This window comes from Aphelocoma coerulescens, chromosome 4A (genome assembly GCF_041296385.1).
Source record: "Aphelocoma coerulescens isolate FSJ_1873_10779 chromosome 4A, UR_Acoe_1.0, whole genome shotgun sequence".
Classification (NCBI taxonomy): domain Eukaryota; kingdom Metazoa; phylum Chordata; class Aves; order Passeriformes; family Corvidae; genus Aphelocoma; species Aphelocoma coerulescens.
In genome coordinates this window covers 17352805-17367194 of record NC_091018.1, presented here as the reverse complement: position 1 = coordinate 17367194, position 14390 = coordinate 17352805, and the positions used below count along the sequence as shown (strand labels likewise).

The 14390-nt window shown below is 44.2% G+C and overlaps 1 long non-coding RNA gene across 2 annotated transcripts in view; it reads left to right on the top strand.

The window, feature by feature from the left end:
* LOC138110510 (uncharacterized) overlaps positions 1–6030 on the top strand; it is a 64205-nt gene extending 58175 nt beyond the window's left edge. Inside the window, exon 5 of one of the 2 annotated variants that reach the window (XR_011150970.1) lies at positions 5624–6030. This is a non-coding gene — a long non-coding RNA (uncharacterized lncRNA). Of the gene's footprint in view, positions 1–1782; positions 2581–5623 lie in introns of those variants that run through there. The other variant, XR_011150971.1, reaches the window with a different exon arrangement.
* Positions 6031–14390: the final 8360 nt, after the last annotated feature.

Below are 14390 nucleotides of genomic sequence, written 5' to 3'. Positions count from 1 at the left end.
TCAGTATATCTATGCAGGATTTCCCAGAGGAGCTTTTGACAGGCTTTAAACAATCAACCATGACAGCGTGGAGGAAAAAGTATTGTTTAGCTTGCTAATCTCTTAGCTCTTGTTTTTTCAAGGCGATTTTAGTGCTTTTATCAGTGTGTCCTAGTTCCTATTTCCCTTTTATAATCATTGTGCTAGCTTTGGATGTTGACAGGCTTTGGTACCTCATGGCTGGATGGTCTGACTTAAAAGCCCTGAGACATCTTGTTCCCCAGACACTACTCCTGCAGAGAGGTCCCTGCCAGTTTCCCAGGGCCATCCATATGTATGTATGTTTTTGGTTTTTTCCATTATTTTGGTTGGCTTATATTTTTCATGTTCTCATTCTCCTCCTCCTGCCCACATTTCCTTGGAGGTTTGTCTGCCTTCTGTGGGAGGATTTGAATATTAGTTCTTCATCTTTTCTGTGTCCCTCTATTTTTATTGCTCTCTCCTTTCTCTGATTTATGGCATATATGGAAGCCAAGATGCAGTAAAGCACATAAGTCATATAAAAAGAATGCACAAAGTTAATCATGTTTTTTTTTTTACCTGTTCCCTGTCTAATATCTTCATATAAATGCAGATATTGCATTGGGTGATTGAAAGTGGAAGTATCTGTCTTATCTTTGCAAAAGGTTGCCACATCTTAGCGTGAATAATTATCTTCTGCACAGTTGTGGTGATAATTATGCTGTTACAATGAGTGCAGTTTTCTTGAATTTATTGCGCTTAGCAACAGACCTGTTTTCTCTGTTTTCCTAGATTCAGCTGATTCACATTGATCTATTTTTCTTACAGGGATTAACTTTGGGTGGGAAAAAAAAATCTAACTTGAGATGTTCTACAAATCATGCAGTCAACTTCCGTGTGTGTGGGAAAGCTGCAAGGTCAGACCAGCTATAGTGTAAGGGTTTGATCACACCCTGGGAAAAACAACTTTCTGGGCATGATGTGTGCCCTGCCAGACTGCTGCTTGAGTCAAAAAAGCAGCCATGGAAATATGTAATTCCAGCACTGCTTGTATGCAGTATGAATGCTTTATTTTCAGTGGCTTCACTTCTTTCTGCCTGACTTTATCAGATAAAAGCCAAAGACAAACAAATGGCACCTTTGTGTTCTTTGTTAGTTATGGCAGAATACAAGAACTTTTTTCATAGTAAACTTTTGATATAGAATATATTTCACAGTTATTTGCTAGTAAAATGTGCTGTCGTCTTTACAACAGCAAGTCTTAGAAGAAGGAGCAAGCCTAGGTAAAAAAGGAGTTCTGAAATATGAACTCTGAGGGTATTAAATGCATCACTGTATGAATGACTGAACAGTCATATGCTGTTCATGGTCAGCTGATCTCGTTCCATCCATGCTTTTATTAAATGCCTTTTCCTTTGTGCTTCGTTTGACAGGAGATGTCTGTAGATGGGATTAGGTAATTGACTGGATGCTGTGTAAACCTGGGCAGTTCAAAGCCAGCGCTCTGGAAGGTCTCAGAAGTCTATTCTACCATTTCCATTAGCCTCTGTAGAGTGTTCTGATAAGATCAAGATGCATAAGATATGATATGTTAAATTATGCAGCCAGCTGGCCGACTGTGCTGCTGGAGCCTGGGGGACCGACAAAAGCTATTGTTAGGGCCAGCCAGAGGTGCTCCTTCCAAAATCTCTTTTCTGTTGTTGCTTTTTGAACTTTGCATATTAAAAGTTTTTCTGTTCAGTCTTTCCCCAAAGGCTGAAATTAATTTTTTTTTTTCCACAGGATGATTTCATTGACGGCACGAAACCAATTTAAAATAAAAGAAGCAGAGGACTGCATTTCCAGAGAATATTTTATTTCTCGGGATTTATGCTTTTGTGGCATCAAACAAGCTGAGTTTTGAAACTCAGAAGACAATAATTAACTGGGGCACTATTTGATAGAATCTTGAAGGAAAAGAAAAAAGTGCTTATTTGAAATCTGGACGTTTTAGTAATTTAAGGATAATTGAGAATCTGTAATGAAAACACTCTTTATCACAGCAGCTCCAAGTGGGTATTTTAAAAGAAACTGGCAGTGGAGGAAGAGTATATTAACATGAATGCAGCAAGAAGCAACAAAATGAGGTGCACAGTGAGGGTACCCTAACACAAATTTGTTTCAAGCTTTATTTTGTCCAGTGCAAACTGAGTCCTGACTGCCCTATCATACAAAGTAGACTGACCAGCTACATCTCTTGCTTGGTGCAGGGGTTCTTTGCAGCCACGGCCCTGGTCTGTAGCTTCTTTTTGGCACTGCCTCTGGAGAGGAAAGCTTTATCCTCTGGGAGCCACAGTTCCCTTTCTACCTCACTACTTTATTCAGTATCCCACTTGAATTAACCAGTCTAGGAAAAATAAGACTTCTTTCATCTATTTTAGTGAAGAATGAGTTTCTTAAGCAGAGTGAACAGAGAGTGTATTCAAGAATGTGATGTGGAAGAGCTAAAATTCTTCGAATGAATCTTACTAGTCTGGTCTCTGTGCTAAACCCAGCTCTGTATGAAACTTTACTGGGTTCATGTTTTCTGCTCTGCTGCTGCTGTACACGAAGCAATGAATCCATTGCCCTGGCTCGCACAGCTTCAGGTTGGTGCTTCATTTCCTTGAGGACTGGTGCTGTTGTTTCATGCAAATTCCTTCATGTCCTGCCTGACTCTGTAACCTTGCAGCACACGTTTTCCTTTGTTTACTGCTTACTGGCACCCGGAATGCAATTATCTGTTTCTGTACTCGAGTGCCTCCAAGCCCCATGCTTCCCTGCCTCCCAAGGCTGACTGCTTTTAAAAAGAGATTGCTGTACCCATCAACAGGTGTTAGCAGCATCTGCTATCAACATGGCATCACCCCATCAGCCCAGCAGCCTCCTGCCAAAGAGCTGGCGCTGGTTTCGTTACTGCACTCCCCATCTGCGTGCAGAGTCACTCACCATCTCTTGCCCTGATGGAACTGGCACGTGTCTGTGTGTGGGCCACCCAGGTGTATGGGCTCGGGCTGCTCCAAGTGTGTGCAGCAGGGATGGTGCATTTGTAAAACAGGAGCAGGATTCCCACGCAGGAAAGGGAGTGCAGTTTTCAGGCATGCACTCACCTTTCCATTCCCCGTGGGTGGAGTATGCTCTGATCTGTGTTTCTCTGACTCTTTTTGCTGTTATTCAGTGTTGTGACTAAGGTCTATATCAGCTTTTTTTTTCTTATCTCTGCAGAAGGCCTAATCTTCAAAATGGTTTTGCTGTTTTGTTAGTTTTCTTTGAAAATGAAAGTATTAGGAGACCGGTTGCTAGTGTATATACAGAGGAGCCTGCTTCCTGCGGGTAACACACTATACTGAGGATGTGTGATGGCTTTTGTTGTGTTTCTGCCATGTCTTTATTGCTGTGCTGTCTCCCTGTGGCTGTGTATTTGTAAAAGGCAATCTGCTTTAGGTCCTCTTTTTCACAAATCCAAGTAACTTGTGCCCATCATTCTCCCTTTGTCTGCAGGTTTCTTAACAAATTATGTGTTCCTAGAACCTCAGAATGGCCCCTAACCAGAAGTGTTTGAACTCAGAACTGGTCAGGTTGGCAGTGTGAGTTTGGAGAGATTCAGGGTGTTCTCTGAATGCCCCTGGTCTGTCTCTTGTAAAGGGCCATTCCAATCCCATCTGAAGTGCCACAGCTGTGAGTCTGTTTGTCATTCAGTGCAGAAAAAGTGTTATGTCCCTTATGATGAGAAAGCCCATGAACTTGAACTACAAATCATTTGAATGGCGAAATCCTAAGCCCATGGAAAGGATGTGCAAATCTTAAACTTCAAAGATTCCCTCAAATCTTCACAGCCTTTTCTGACCTCAGGGAGAAGCCAAAACAGAATATGCCCCAGACAGCACAGTCTGGCCCATAGGACCAGCCATTTGAATGGCAGTGAAGTTTCTCATTAAACTTGTGACCCAAACATTGGAAAATATGCCCTGCATGATTTATCTTTTGGTTACTCACATTGTTCAGAAGGGAAGTTGTCCCATTAGATGGCACAGCAATTCCTCCTGGCTTTCTGTAAGTAAGTTCATATCTTACCTCAATGATTGCCCCTTCTCCAAAACCTTTCTGTTTTGTCTATTGTCAAAGATATGGTTTGTTGATTGCTGATTTCTTTTAGTAAATTTAGTGGAGAGCCAATCACAAAAAATTAGGTGGGCTGTAGTAGTAGCACTATGTTTGATTGTCGTCCTTTGGAATTAATACTCCAGAAATCCTGTTTTAGTGCTTGTACTGCTTAGTGACTGGGCAGAAGTTTTTAATGAGATAACACTGCTCCAGTTGGGACCAGTAGGGCTTGGAAAGGATGAGTTGTTAGGCAGTATTTGCAAGGGGTGGCCTGAACACTTTTATTGTCCAGGCAATTTTGGATCAGTCAGTCAGATTTCTGCATCGACCTATAAAATTTTACTGGTATTAAATACCCATTTGAGTTCTGGTAGCATGATAAATCTGGAGCACTCTAATGGACTTTTAAAATATATGTGATGCATAACAAAGTGTTGCCTTCCCCCTCAGTTATTTGTAAAATCTTCTGCATTCTTAGTAAATGTACCCTTGAGAGATTAGCTGAAGCCCATATTTTTCCTGTGGGAGATGGTGAAAGAAATTGAATGGAAGCATTAGTTTGAGTTGCAAAAAATAACCAGTTGATCAAACTGAACAAAAGTGGCCATATTTAATCCTGAATAATTCCCCAGTGCTATTACAACCATTCTGTGTGCTAGGTGGAGCTAGTATGACATTTTTAAGGCAGCAATAGAGAAAAACAGTCCTGCTATAAAAGGACAATGTGTTTATATATTTCAGATCACTCACTACTAAAATTAATGATAGGTTTCACCCTTCTGCCAAAGCTTCTTTGTAATTTTCTTTTCAGTCCCAGTTCAGATAAACCTTTTTAGAACTCCTGGGTTAATGTGTTCAGGCTGAGCAATCACAGTGCACCAGTGAGTGTCCTGCAAAGGGGCTGGGACACGGAATGCTGCTCTGGCCAGCTGGAAGGTGCTGAATGGACACCTCAACCCACGGCTGCAACAGCAGCTGTAGCATCCCAGCAGCCCAGGACAGGGAGTGTGTGTGCTTGGACAGCAGAGAGCTCAGGACACCACGTGCTGCATCAGGGCACTGACCACTGGGCTCCTCTGCGGTGTTTTCCCAACCCTCACTCTGTTACCCACTGGCTAAGAGGGTGTGAAACGGGAGCAGAAGGGAGGACAGGGGCCTCACAGTGTATCATGGGTGCAGAAAGGGACAGTGTCATCTCCCTGTTCTCCAGAAAGGCCCTTGGGGGCACAGGAGCTCTTGGAATTCCTGGGGAAACTGCAGAGCTGTCCCCAGCTGTCCGAGTTAGGACAAGGCTGAGGTGAGGCTTGCTGAGCCATTTCAGAACAAGGTTTTTGACAGCTGCTGTATAAGAAACCTTCTCTTCAGCCCAGCATGAGCAGGTCTCCCTTCTCTGCTGTGGTTTGTCAGTTGTGATATCTCACTCCTCTTTCACTTTCTCAGCTGGGGTTTTTGAACCTTGCAGGTTTAAATAACTGACTCTTCTGTGCTTTGTCTCCATCAGGTGATGCCTGAAGCATGGAGAAGCTCATGCTGCAGCTGAGAAACAGAGGGACACCCCCAATTCAAGTTCCCAATGCAGTTTTGTGTGAAAAGAAGGCTCAGTGCTTCCACAGTCCCCGAACAGCTTTTTGGTGCTAATATTGGTTCCCTTTCAACAAGCTAAAATGTGAGGCCCTGCACATGGAAAGTTTTGTAACTGGTATTTAGGACAGTGGAGTCCCAGGGAAGGGATGCTGCATCTGGGAGCAGCAGGGTAGGCAACAGCAAGGCAAAGGAAAGGTGGGGATTGTCCTGTGGGTGCATACCAGAGAGGTGGTCTCCAGAAGTGCAACAGGAAGGTGGAGGTGTGAATCTACTGGTTCTGTTGTTGCTTCCTGTGGACCTTTGAACAGAAACAATATTTATCAAACTCTGGCAAATGTGTGTGGCAGAATCCTTTCAGAATTCTTCCAAAACTGTATGAAAGTAAAACAGATATAAATAGAAAATTGAACTTGGCTGTAAAGTTTCATGAAATCTTTGATGGAAGGAAGAATTTCATTACAAAGAAAATCCCCAGAAGGAAGATGAGGTGGGGAGGGTGCCAGAAGGTGACCAATGACTTTGGTGTGGCTCCCTGTGCCACTGGGTGCTGGGGTGCTCCTGTGGCTTTCTGGATCCCGAGCCAGTGCAGCTCTGGTCCGATGTTGATGGCACATGAGCTCCTCATTTGACATTAACTAGCTACAGTGCTTCTTCAAGACCTTTTCTCACAATATTTCCCCGGTATTTGTGTGTCCCAGTTGAACACAGAGCTTGCTCATCATGGTTGCCTGGAGAGATCTTTCTGTTTTTGGAGTCTTTGTTGTTGCAGACAGATGCTGATGGGAACTAAGCTGCACTGGCATTTTTCAGAGCACCTCCCAAATATGCATGGAATCTTGGGGCCATTTTAAAGAATGGGTTATGAACTTAAATGGTTAGCCCAAAATAACTCATCAGCCAGCACCAGAGGCGAGGGAGAACCCATGTTTCCCAGCTTCCCAGTAGCAATAAGCATTAGTTCCCTGTTTGCTCAGCAGAGAGACAAGGACCCTGGCACAGGAAAGTCAAGAGATCTAAAAGTAGCATGTTCTTCCTACAACTTATCAGCTGTTCACAGCACATATGGCCAGAAAGGAAGCTTAAATAATTCAGTCTCACTCCTTTTTATCCCAGCTCAATTTAACCTAGCTGTCCTACAGTAAAGCTATTACCAGTGCTCACCTTCCTAAAATACTCCTAGCTCCACTTTGCCTGCATGAAGAAACTGGATCTACTTGTAGTTTGGGCTCTGATTCCATGTTTAATCATTCTTGCTGCATCTGAACCTTAGGAGAGTTTGTCTTTCAATACCCAGGTGGTCACTTTGCTACAGGCTTTTTCTCTTTGCTACAGTCTGTTTTCTCTTTGGCACCTTTTGGAGTCTCTTATTCATAGTTACTACCTTTCTTTCATTACTGAACCAGAAAGAGGCAGCAGCAGTCAGAACCACGGTCCCCAACTTCTGAACGATGATTTGTCTTCTTTGAGAGCTCCATTTTGAGTAGATTGTTTTGTACTTGTAGATACCATAGTTGATTTTGGCTGTAGAGTTTGGCCCAGATGTCTCTGACTACAAAGGACATTAGCAGATATAAGATTATTATTAATTATTATGAATTATTCCTGTGGTCCTATTTTAATGTTTAATTTCTCAAATACATTTTAAAATTTCAGAGAAATCAAGGCTGACTTCACAAAAGTAGTTCAGGTAGGAAGCCTTGATAAAGGTGAAACCAGATAGCTTGTAAAAGGCAGCAGGGGGGACCTTATAATCCCCAGGCTGTCCAAACATGCTCTTTTGACTCTTTGCCAACACATTCATTGAATTCTGCAAACCTTGCTCACAGTGCAAATACTTCCATTTCTAAATCCCAGATACAAGGAGGGCTGTGGGATTCTAATGGCTAAATACAATAGAGTATTTTCAAGCACAACATAAATACTGATTTCAAACAAAACAAAACCTCACAAAAAACCACAATAAAATGCTGATATCTTGAAGATTCATAATCAGTAATATCTGCCTCTAAATAGGCCAAGTCAAAAGAGTGGGTTTTTGTCTTGCAGATAGGGTGTTTGAAAGGGCATTTATGTCTCTGATGTCCCTAGCTTTTCCCTGCATCTCCTTAGGTAAACACTCAGACTGGTTCTACCATGTTTCCCAGTGAGGTGCTGCAGTGTGGCTTCCTTGGATGCTAATGGTTTTTTTGAACTTCTGAAGTTTTTCCAATGTAAATAAACGTCAGGACTGACAGCTCACCAGGTTAATGTGAGTGTGTGAGTTCAAAACTGTAAATGCTTTAGTTGCTCCTTTTGTTAAATTTGCTGGGAGGTAGTTTCTGAGCAAGCTGCATATTAAAGCTCAGTGCTGTTGCTTCCCAAACTCCATGCTCAGGTATTTGCTATTGCACCTCTCTTCTGGCTGGAACCCCTTCACTATCAACCCAGTGGTTCTGAATGCAGACATCCCTGGGGTTATGGTAAGCACTCAGTAGCTGGTTATTGGAAGGGGCTGATAAGAAAAACTGAAGAGTGATTGCTGATACAAAATGTTGGGAGCTGCTCTGGTGGGTAGCCAGGAGAACAAGTTCAGGGAATGCTGGCATGGAAGGTTTGGCATATCCCAGAGACTCTGTAATTTATTTGTAGCCAAGAGCTTGTAGGAAGTACAGAATTGGGCATTACTCTTTACAGATTTTGGGTCTGTGTGTGAAATGTTCTTCTAAGAGAAGCTCTCACCATCTGCCAAATTTTTTTCTTGGTCAAAATTTTCAGTTCATGGTCTGTAGAGGAGCTGTTCACTGGGCTGGCTATGGCTCTTACTGCATGCATCAAAAGTGGATGCAAGGCTCAGGAGGGACAATCTCCCTACCTGTTGCTTACCCAGGGTGTCCTGGCTTCTTCCAGTGCTGCTCTTGCCATCGTTATCTGCAGGAGTTCAGGTTCTTGCCTGTGCCATGTATGGGTTGCCCAATGCAGTTGCTTCAGTGCATGAAGTGCACAAGTAAAACTCCAGGCACCCCCATCACTCTCCAGATGGCTGAAATGATCGTGCTGACATTGCTTTTCACACTCTAGAGAAGCCCTTTCCTCCCACTTGTAAGGATTTTCTTACGTGTGACCTGAAGGGTGCACTGACAATAGATGTACGAATGGTTTACTTGATGTATGAATTGTTTACTTACCTGTGACAAACGAATGGTGATTTTTTGCAACTTGGTAACAGCAGGGCACAAACCATTTCTTGGAAGATAGATTAGTCTTCATGCACTATATGAGTATGGTAGAAGAATAATTATAAAGAGAAGTTAGATGTTGAATTTCAGGAGTAGAGCATGGGAATTTTGTAACATGAAGAAGGCTGAGGTCAGTATTCCAGGATTTCTGAGCAGAGAGAGCCACAATATTTACAGGACCCATGTAAGGGGGTACAGCTTCATCATGCCAGGCCTCCATCTCTCTTGTTCCTGCTTGGTTTTATTGTTTTTTTTTCCAAAGTAGCCATTTAAACTAGTGCTGTTATTTTTATAAATCCCAGTAGGGTCAGCATGCTGGATGCTCTTGAATGTGCCTGCTGTCTGTTGGGTAGTTGCTTGTTTTGTGTGCATGGACACATCCACCACCTGAGAGCTCTGAGTTTCAAAAGGTTTTAGAGTTGTTATTCCTCAGGTATCACATAGCAATACACTTGAAAATATGTTTCTGAAAGTTGGGAATAATTATGGTCAGGTTTTGACTTCCAAGGTTCTTTTTCTTTCTTTTTTATTTTTTTTTAACCCCCATTGTAATGGTGGCTGTGTTTCTTACAGTTTAAATTTATTTATTTATTTAAAGTCTTAAAAATTAAATTAAATTAAAATTAATAAAAAATTAATAACAATTAAATAAAAATTAAAAATAAACTTTAAAGATTTAAAGTCTTTGATAAAGGTTGTTTTGCAGTGCTTTTCTTTTTGTGAAGGCCTGTGTTCTCTAATTAGAATACATATATTTGGTGGAATATGCAGGTTAGTACAACTGTGATGTGAATTTCGGGTCTTGCAGTTGTTTGCAGACATCTTTAATGATTCAGCTTTCTGTAGTATGACACTTCAAAATATGATGGCTTCCTTACGCTCAAATACTTTTTAGAATGAAGTCTCATATTACACTAAATAAAAAAAAAATCTACCCTTGCAAACACGTGCATAATTTTTAGTGACAGATCTGGTATCTGACTGAAAGAGATGACCCTGCTGACCTGAGTTTCTCACTCCAAAACACTCTGTTGTACATGATGGAATAACTCAAATAAGCCTTTGATCTTATGAATTTAATAAGCAGTCATTTCCCCTGAATTTAGAGTTGGTTAGTCCATCAGGTCTTGCAGTTTAAAAAAGTAATAGTGCCTGTACATAGAATATTTCTACTGAGTGTGTTGCAGAGGATTGCCTTTTTTCAGGATAGATGCTTGTAGTGATGTGCTGGTAGTCACTGTGCTGTGTTTGCATACTAATCAATGAGCTCAGGAAGCATTGAACTTGAGAAATCCTCAGCTATCTTCTGTAGAACAAATTTGATCTTTGATACTCAGGGGAAAAACTTCAGGAGTATAAAGCCTTAAGTGTCTCTGCCTAGCATTTTGATTACTACTTATGCTTGTTTGGTAGGTCTGGTGTTAAAAAGGCTTTCTTTAAGATGTGCAGTGCTTAATAAAGACCATTTTGAGCTAATTGATGGTGGTATTTTTGCACGAAGCTGCATGGTCCGGAAGCAGTGAAACATGCATTGCACTTGTTTCATGAGGTGATTGTGTTTTAATGGCCCCTCTGTACCAGCACTACAGGGCAGGCAGGTGTTTGTCTTGCTGTGATGCATGCTTGCCTCAGTGGTAACTCTGCTGGTTTTGTGTTAATGGTATGCAGTCTGTACCTTCCCTTTCAGACTATTTTTCAGGAAAGCCTGAAGTTACAGGATGCTTAACTTACTTTTCACCGTAGTAATTTGTTTTGGCATTGTATGCTCAGGCTAAAATATCCACACTACTAATAGCTTGCCTCACAGTGATGGGGGCAGGTATTGATCAGGTTAATTTTGGTGTCTCCATGGCCTTGGAGAATCAAAGGTGCTAACGGGTTGCTGTGTGACGCAAAGTGGCTTAACAAGGTTCAGGGCTTCACACGGTTTGGTCCTGCTCAGAAAAGCATGTTATCTATGGCAACAACTGCTACTGAGAAAAAAAGTGAAGATTTACAATGGTGTAAATCACCTGTTTTGCTGACTTCTGAGGTTCAGATGCCAGCTGTTAGGGGGGCAAGGGAGGGAAAAGCTTGATGTGGGCTGGACTTACTGGCACTGTTATTGTTGTATCTGTGCTGTGTCATGATGAAGGACAAACCAGAGTATCCCAAGGCACTCAGAAGAGGATATGAGGAGAAGCAAAGAGAGAACATGTGGCATTGAGCTGGTGCACAGCCTGCTGGTCCAAGCCCTGGGGCAGGAGGGAGGTGGCTATTGCACCAGAAGCTACAGCCAGTCTAAGACCTGCTGGACTCATCACAGCTTTAGCACGTGTGGCATAATGGATTTCAATGCCTCAGCTTGTGGCTGTGACGAGGGATATCCTTGCTGTGTAACACCAAGGGGCAAAACTGCACCTGCTGCTGCTGTGGTCCTGGCCAGTGTCTCCAGCAGGAGCAGTGCCACTAATCTGACTCTCCTGCCAAGACCAGGAGAGGGGCACCATGCTTCTAGGCTATACCAAGCTCTCCTTGCCTGCTGGACACAATGGCTGATACCACGTGGGATTCAGTGGGGCAGTGGCCAGTCTGACCCATGTCTGGTTGGGATGCTGGTGGAGGTGCCACTGACAGGGGTTAGCACTTGGGCTGGGTGACAGGGGCTTGGTTTGGCTCTCTGGACAGTGGTGAAGGTGTGTCAGGCCTCACTCCCAGCCCCTGATGTAGGGACTCCTGCTAGCTGCCCCTTCAATTCCTGACTCCTGGGGTGCTCTCCTTCCCCACACCCAGACAGGGCTCCTGCCTGGGCTTCTCGGCTGCCTGCAGATGGGTGAGACGCTGGGTCTGAAGCTGTGGGCGTTCGCATTCTCAACAGGCACATGTGAGCAGTGTGCCTTTAAGACTAGCAGGAGAGCAATAGTATCTCCCTCCCTCCTGTTAATTGTAGCATGTTTTCAGCCATGCTTTCCAGTCACATTCGCAGGCTGTGAGAGGGAGCAGTGCTGACGCTAGCCAGCCGAGTGCCACCCGGACGCTCCGTGCCTGCCCGCCGAGTGGGTGCCTGCAGGTGATGGGGCAGCGCCTGCGACCGCAGAGCTCTGTGCCAGGAGCAGGAGCCCTGCATGCCTGAGTTTGGGTGACACTGCTGGGCTTGCCACATCACTTGTGCTCCTCTCGTGTCCCTCACCTCCTCGCCTGCCCGGCCGTGGCCTCCAGCTGCAGGGTCAGACCTCTGGCCACCCTCCCGCGTGAGCTACGAGCGGTGCTTTGCTGGAGCCTGGGGATCTGCAGCGGGTGATGCAGTGGGAACCGTGTGGTGCCTGGCTGGGGATGCTGTGGGCTGCTGTGGGAATGCCTGGCTCCCTGAGCACAAAGTGACTGCAACTAACACGAGGTTGGGACTACTTCTCGGAAGATGCCCTGCGAGTCTCCGGTCATTCCTCTCCGGCCTCACCGCAGAATATTTGGAGTTGCTAGCTTTCTTCTGCCGAGGCGGGAAAAAGGCAGAGGCCTCCAGAGGGTTAAGAGCATCTGCTTTTACGCCAAGTGTTTGAGCAGGAAATAATCTGCAGAGATACATGTGCAGCAATTCAACTGCTGCTGCTCTCTCAGGCTGCCGCTGCTGCAGTTCGGTGTGTGAGAGGAGCCGTGCTGCTCACAGAAGATGCTTTCTTGGTGTGTCCGAAGCTCCAGGCATGGCAGCAGAGCCCCGGCTGTCTGAGCTGGGGTAAACGTCTCCATCCAAGAGGAATTATGTTGACTTGCTGGCTCTGTTGGCTCACAGAGGTAGGTGCTGCTGCCTGTGCAATATGCCATGATCTTTGCCGGGGGGATACAGTCCTCTCCTCAGTCTGGGCTATAAAATTTTTTTTTAATTTTCCACGGGAACAGGGCTTAATTTGCAGTCTGTGATGCCAGACAGAAAATATGTGTGTGATTTCTGTGTGTGCAGCAGGGAGGAGAGGGCAAAGGATACCTGAGTGATACCTTTTCTGATTGGCAATAAAGTTGTTGCACTTAATTGAAACAAACTACCCTCTGTCTCAGTGAAATGCACCTGGGAGCTTTTACTTCTTCCTGCTGTATGACCTTTCAATGAGGTTGGCCGCAGTATGCTGGGTTATGCTTCGGTTCAGAAACTGGGACACACTGCACTCTACAGGTCCCTTCATTCTGCTCCTATGGATGTGGGGAGGACAGGGGGCACCCACACAGACAGGGAAAATGCTGCTGACAGGGAGCTGGTATGCTTTTGAGGAGTGAAATTACACAAAGAGGAAGAAAAAGGGTGCTCTTCCCTGAGGAAGAAGGAATGTTGAGGTCCTTAAGGGTTGATCTTGGTGTTCGTAAGTAGAGAAGGAAATCTGTTTTGGGAGCAGTCTGTATATGAGTCTGGGGTTCACGTTTTGCTTTCACAGATCTGTGGAGAGGAGTTTTGTTCAACTCTAACTACTTTACCACCCAGAATCTTTGCTTGAGGATTTTTTGCACCAATACCTGGGAGAAAAAAAATGTGTCAGTGCCATCAAATTTACTTAGGCTTGTTTAGAAAGTCGCCTTCTTGAGAAATCCCTAACAAAATCAGCAGCAACTAATACTGTTACCTTCTCACCATCAGGGCATGCTTTTTTGGTTTGTCTTGAGACCTCCAGTGGGAGCTTTATTCTGTAAAGATTAATCTGAAGGGAAAGTTTCCTGTTTCCCTGGAAAAGCAGAGTATTGGTCATTGGACACCTATTTGATTTTGTTGGCCTGGTTGACCCACATCTGTAGGTTTGCCTGTTGGCTCCTGAGCGCAGACCCTGCCAAGGAAACCTGGTTGTGCACAACAGGAAGGTGATGCCTGGATCACTCACCTGCATCCCATGGAGAGTGGTTTGTGTTTGTTTCTGGCATTGCAGAGCTATTGAGACAGCACAGCCAACAGTGCCATTGCTGTGTAACAGTTTCAGAAGTGTTTCTGTGGCATCCTGACAGAACAAATGTGTGATTCATAACTGCATCCTTCAAGAAAAAGAGCAGCACTGTCATCTGCGCTGTAAATCTCTTTAGTCACTTTTGTTTTCTTTGCTCAGGTAGCAACACATTCTTAATTGGAACATGTTGCTACCTGGGCATTTTTGTCAGAGCATTTGTAATTGCCTCCTAAGGTTCCCCAGGGCTGTTGTGCTGTGTTTGACTCAGCACTGACATCTCTCATAGGGAAATCTGGAGTAGAATCCACCCCCACCCCCCTTTTTTTTTTTTTTTTTCTGTAATTTAGGCCCAAATGCAGGCAAGAACATGTTTCCTTTTTTGCAAGAACAGAACTCTTGTCCATCCTGCTCTGGGATCCTGTAGAGAAGACCTCTTCTGCTGTGCAAGACCTCTGTGTTGGAGGTGGAGAAGCAGAAGTGGGTCTGGTGGGTTTGTTGTTGTGTATGAATCAAGAAGCCACAATCCCTGCTAGGGATGGAGGCTGTGATGACACCTGGGAAGTATCTACTC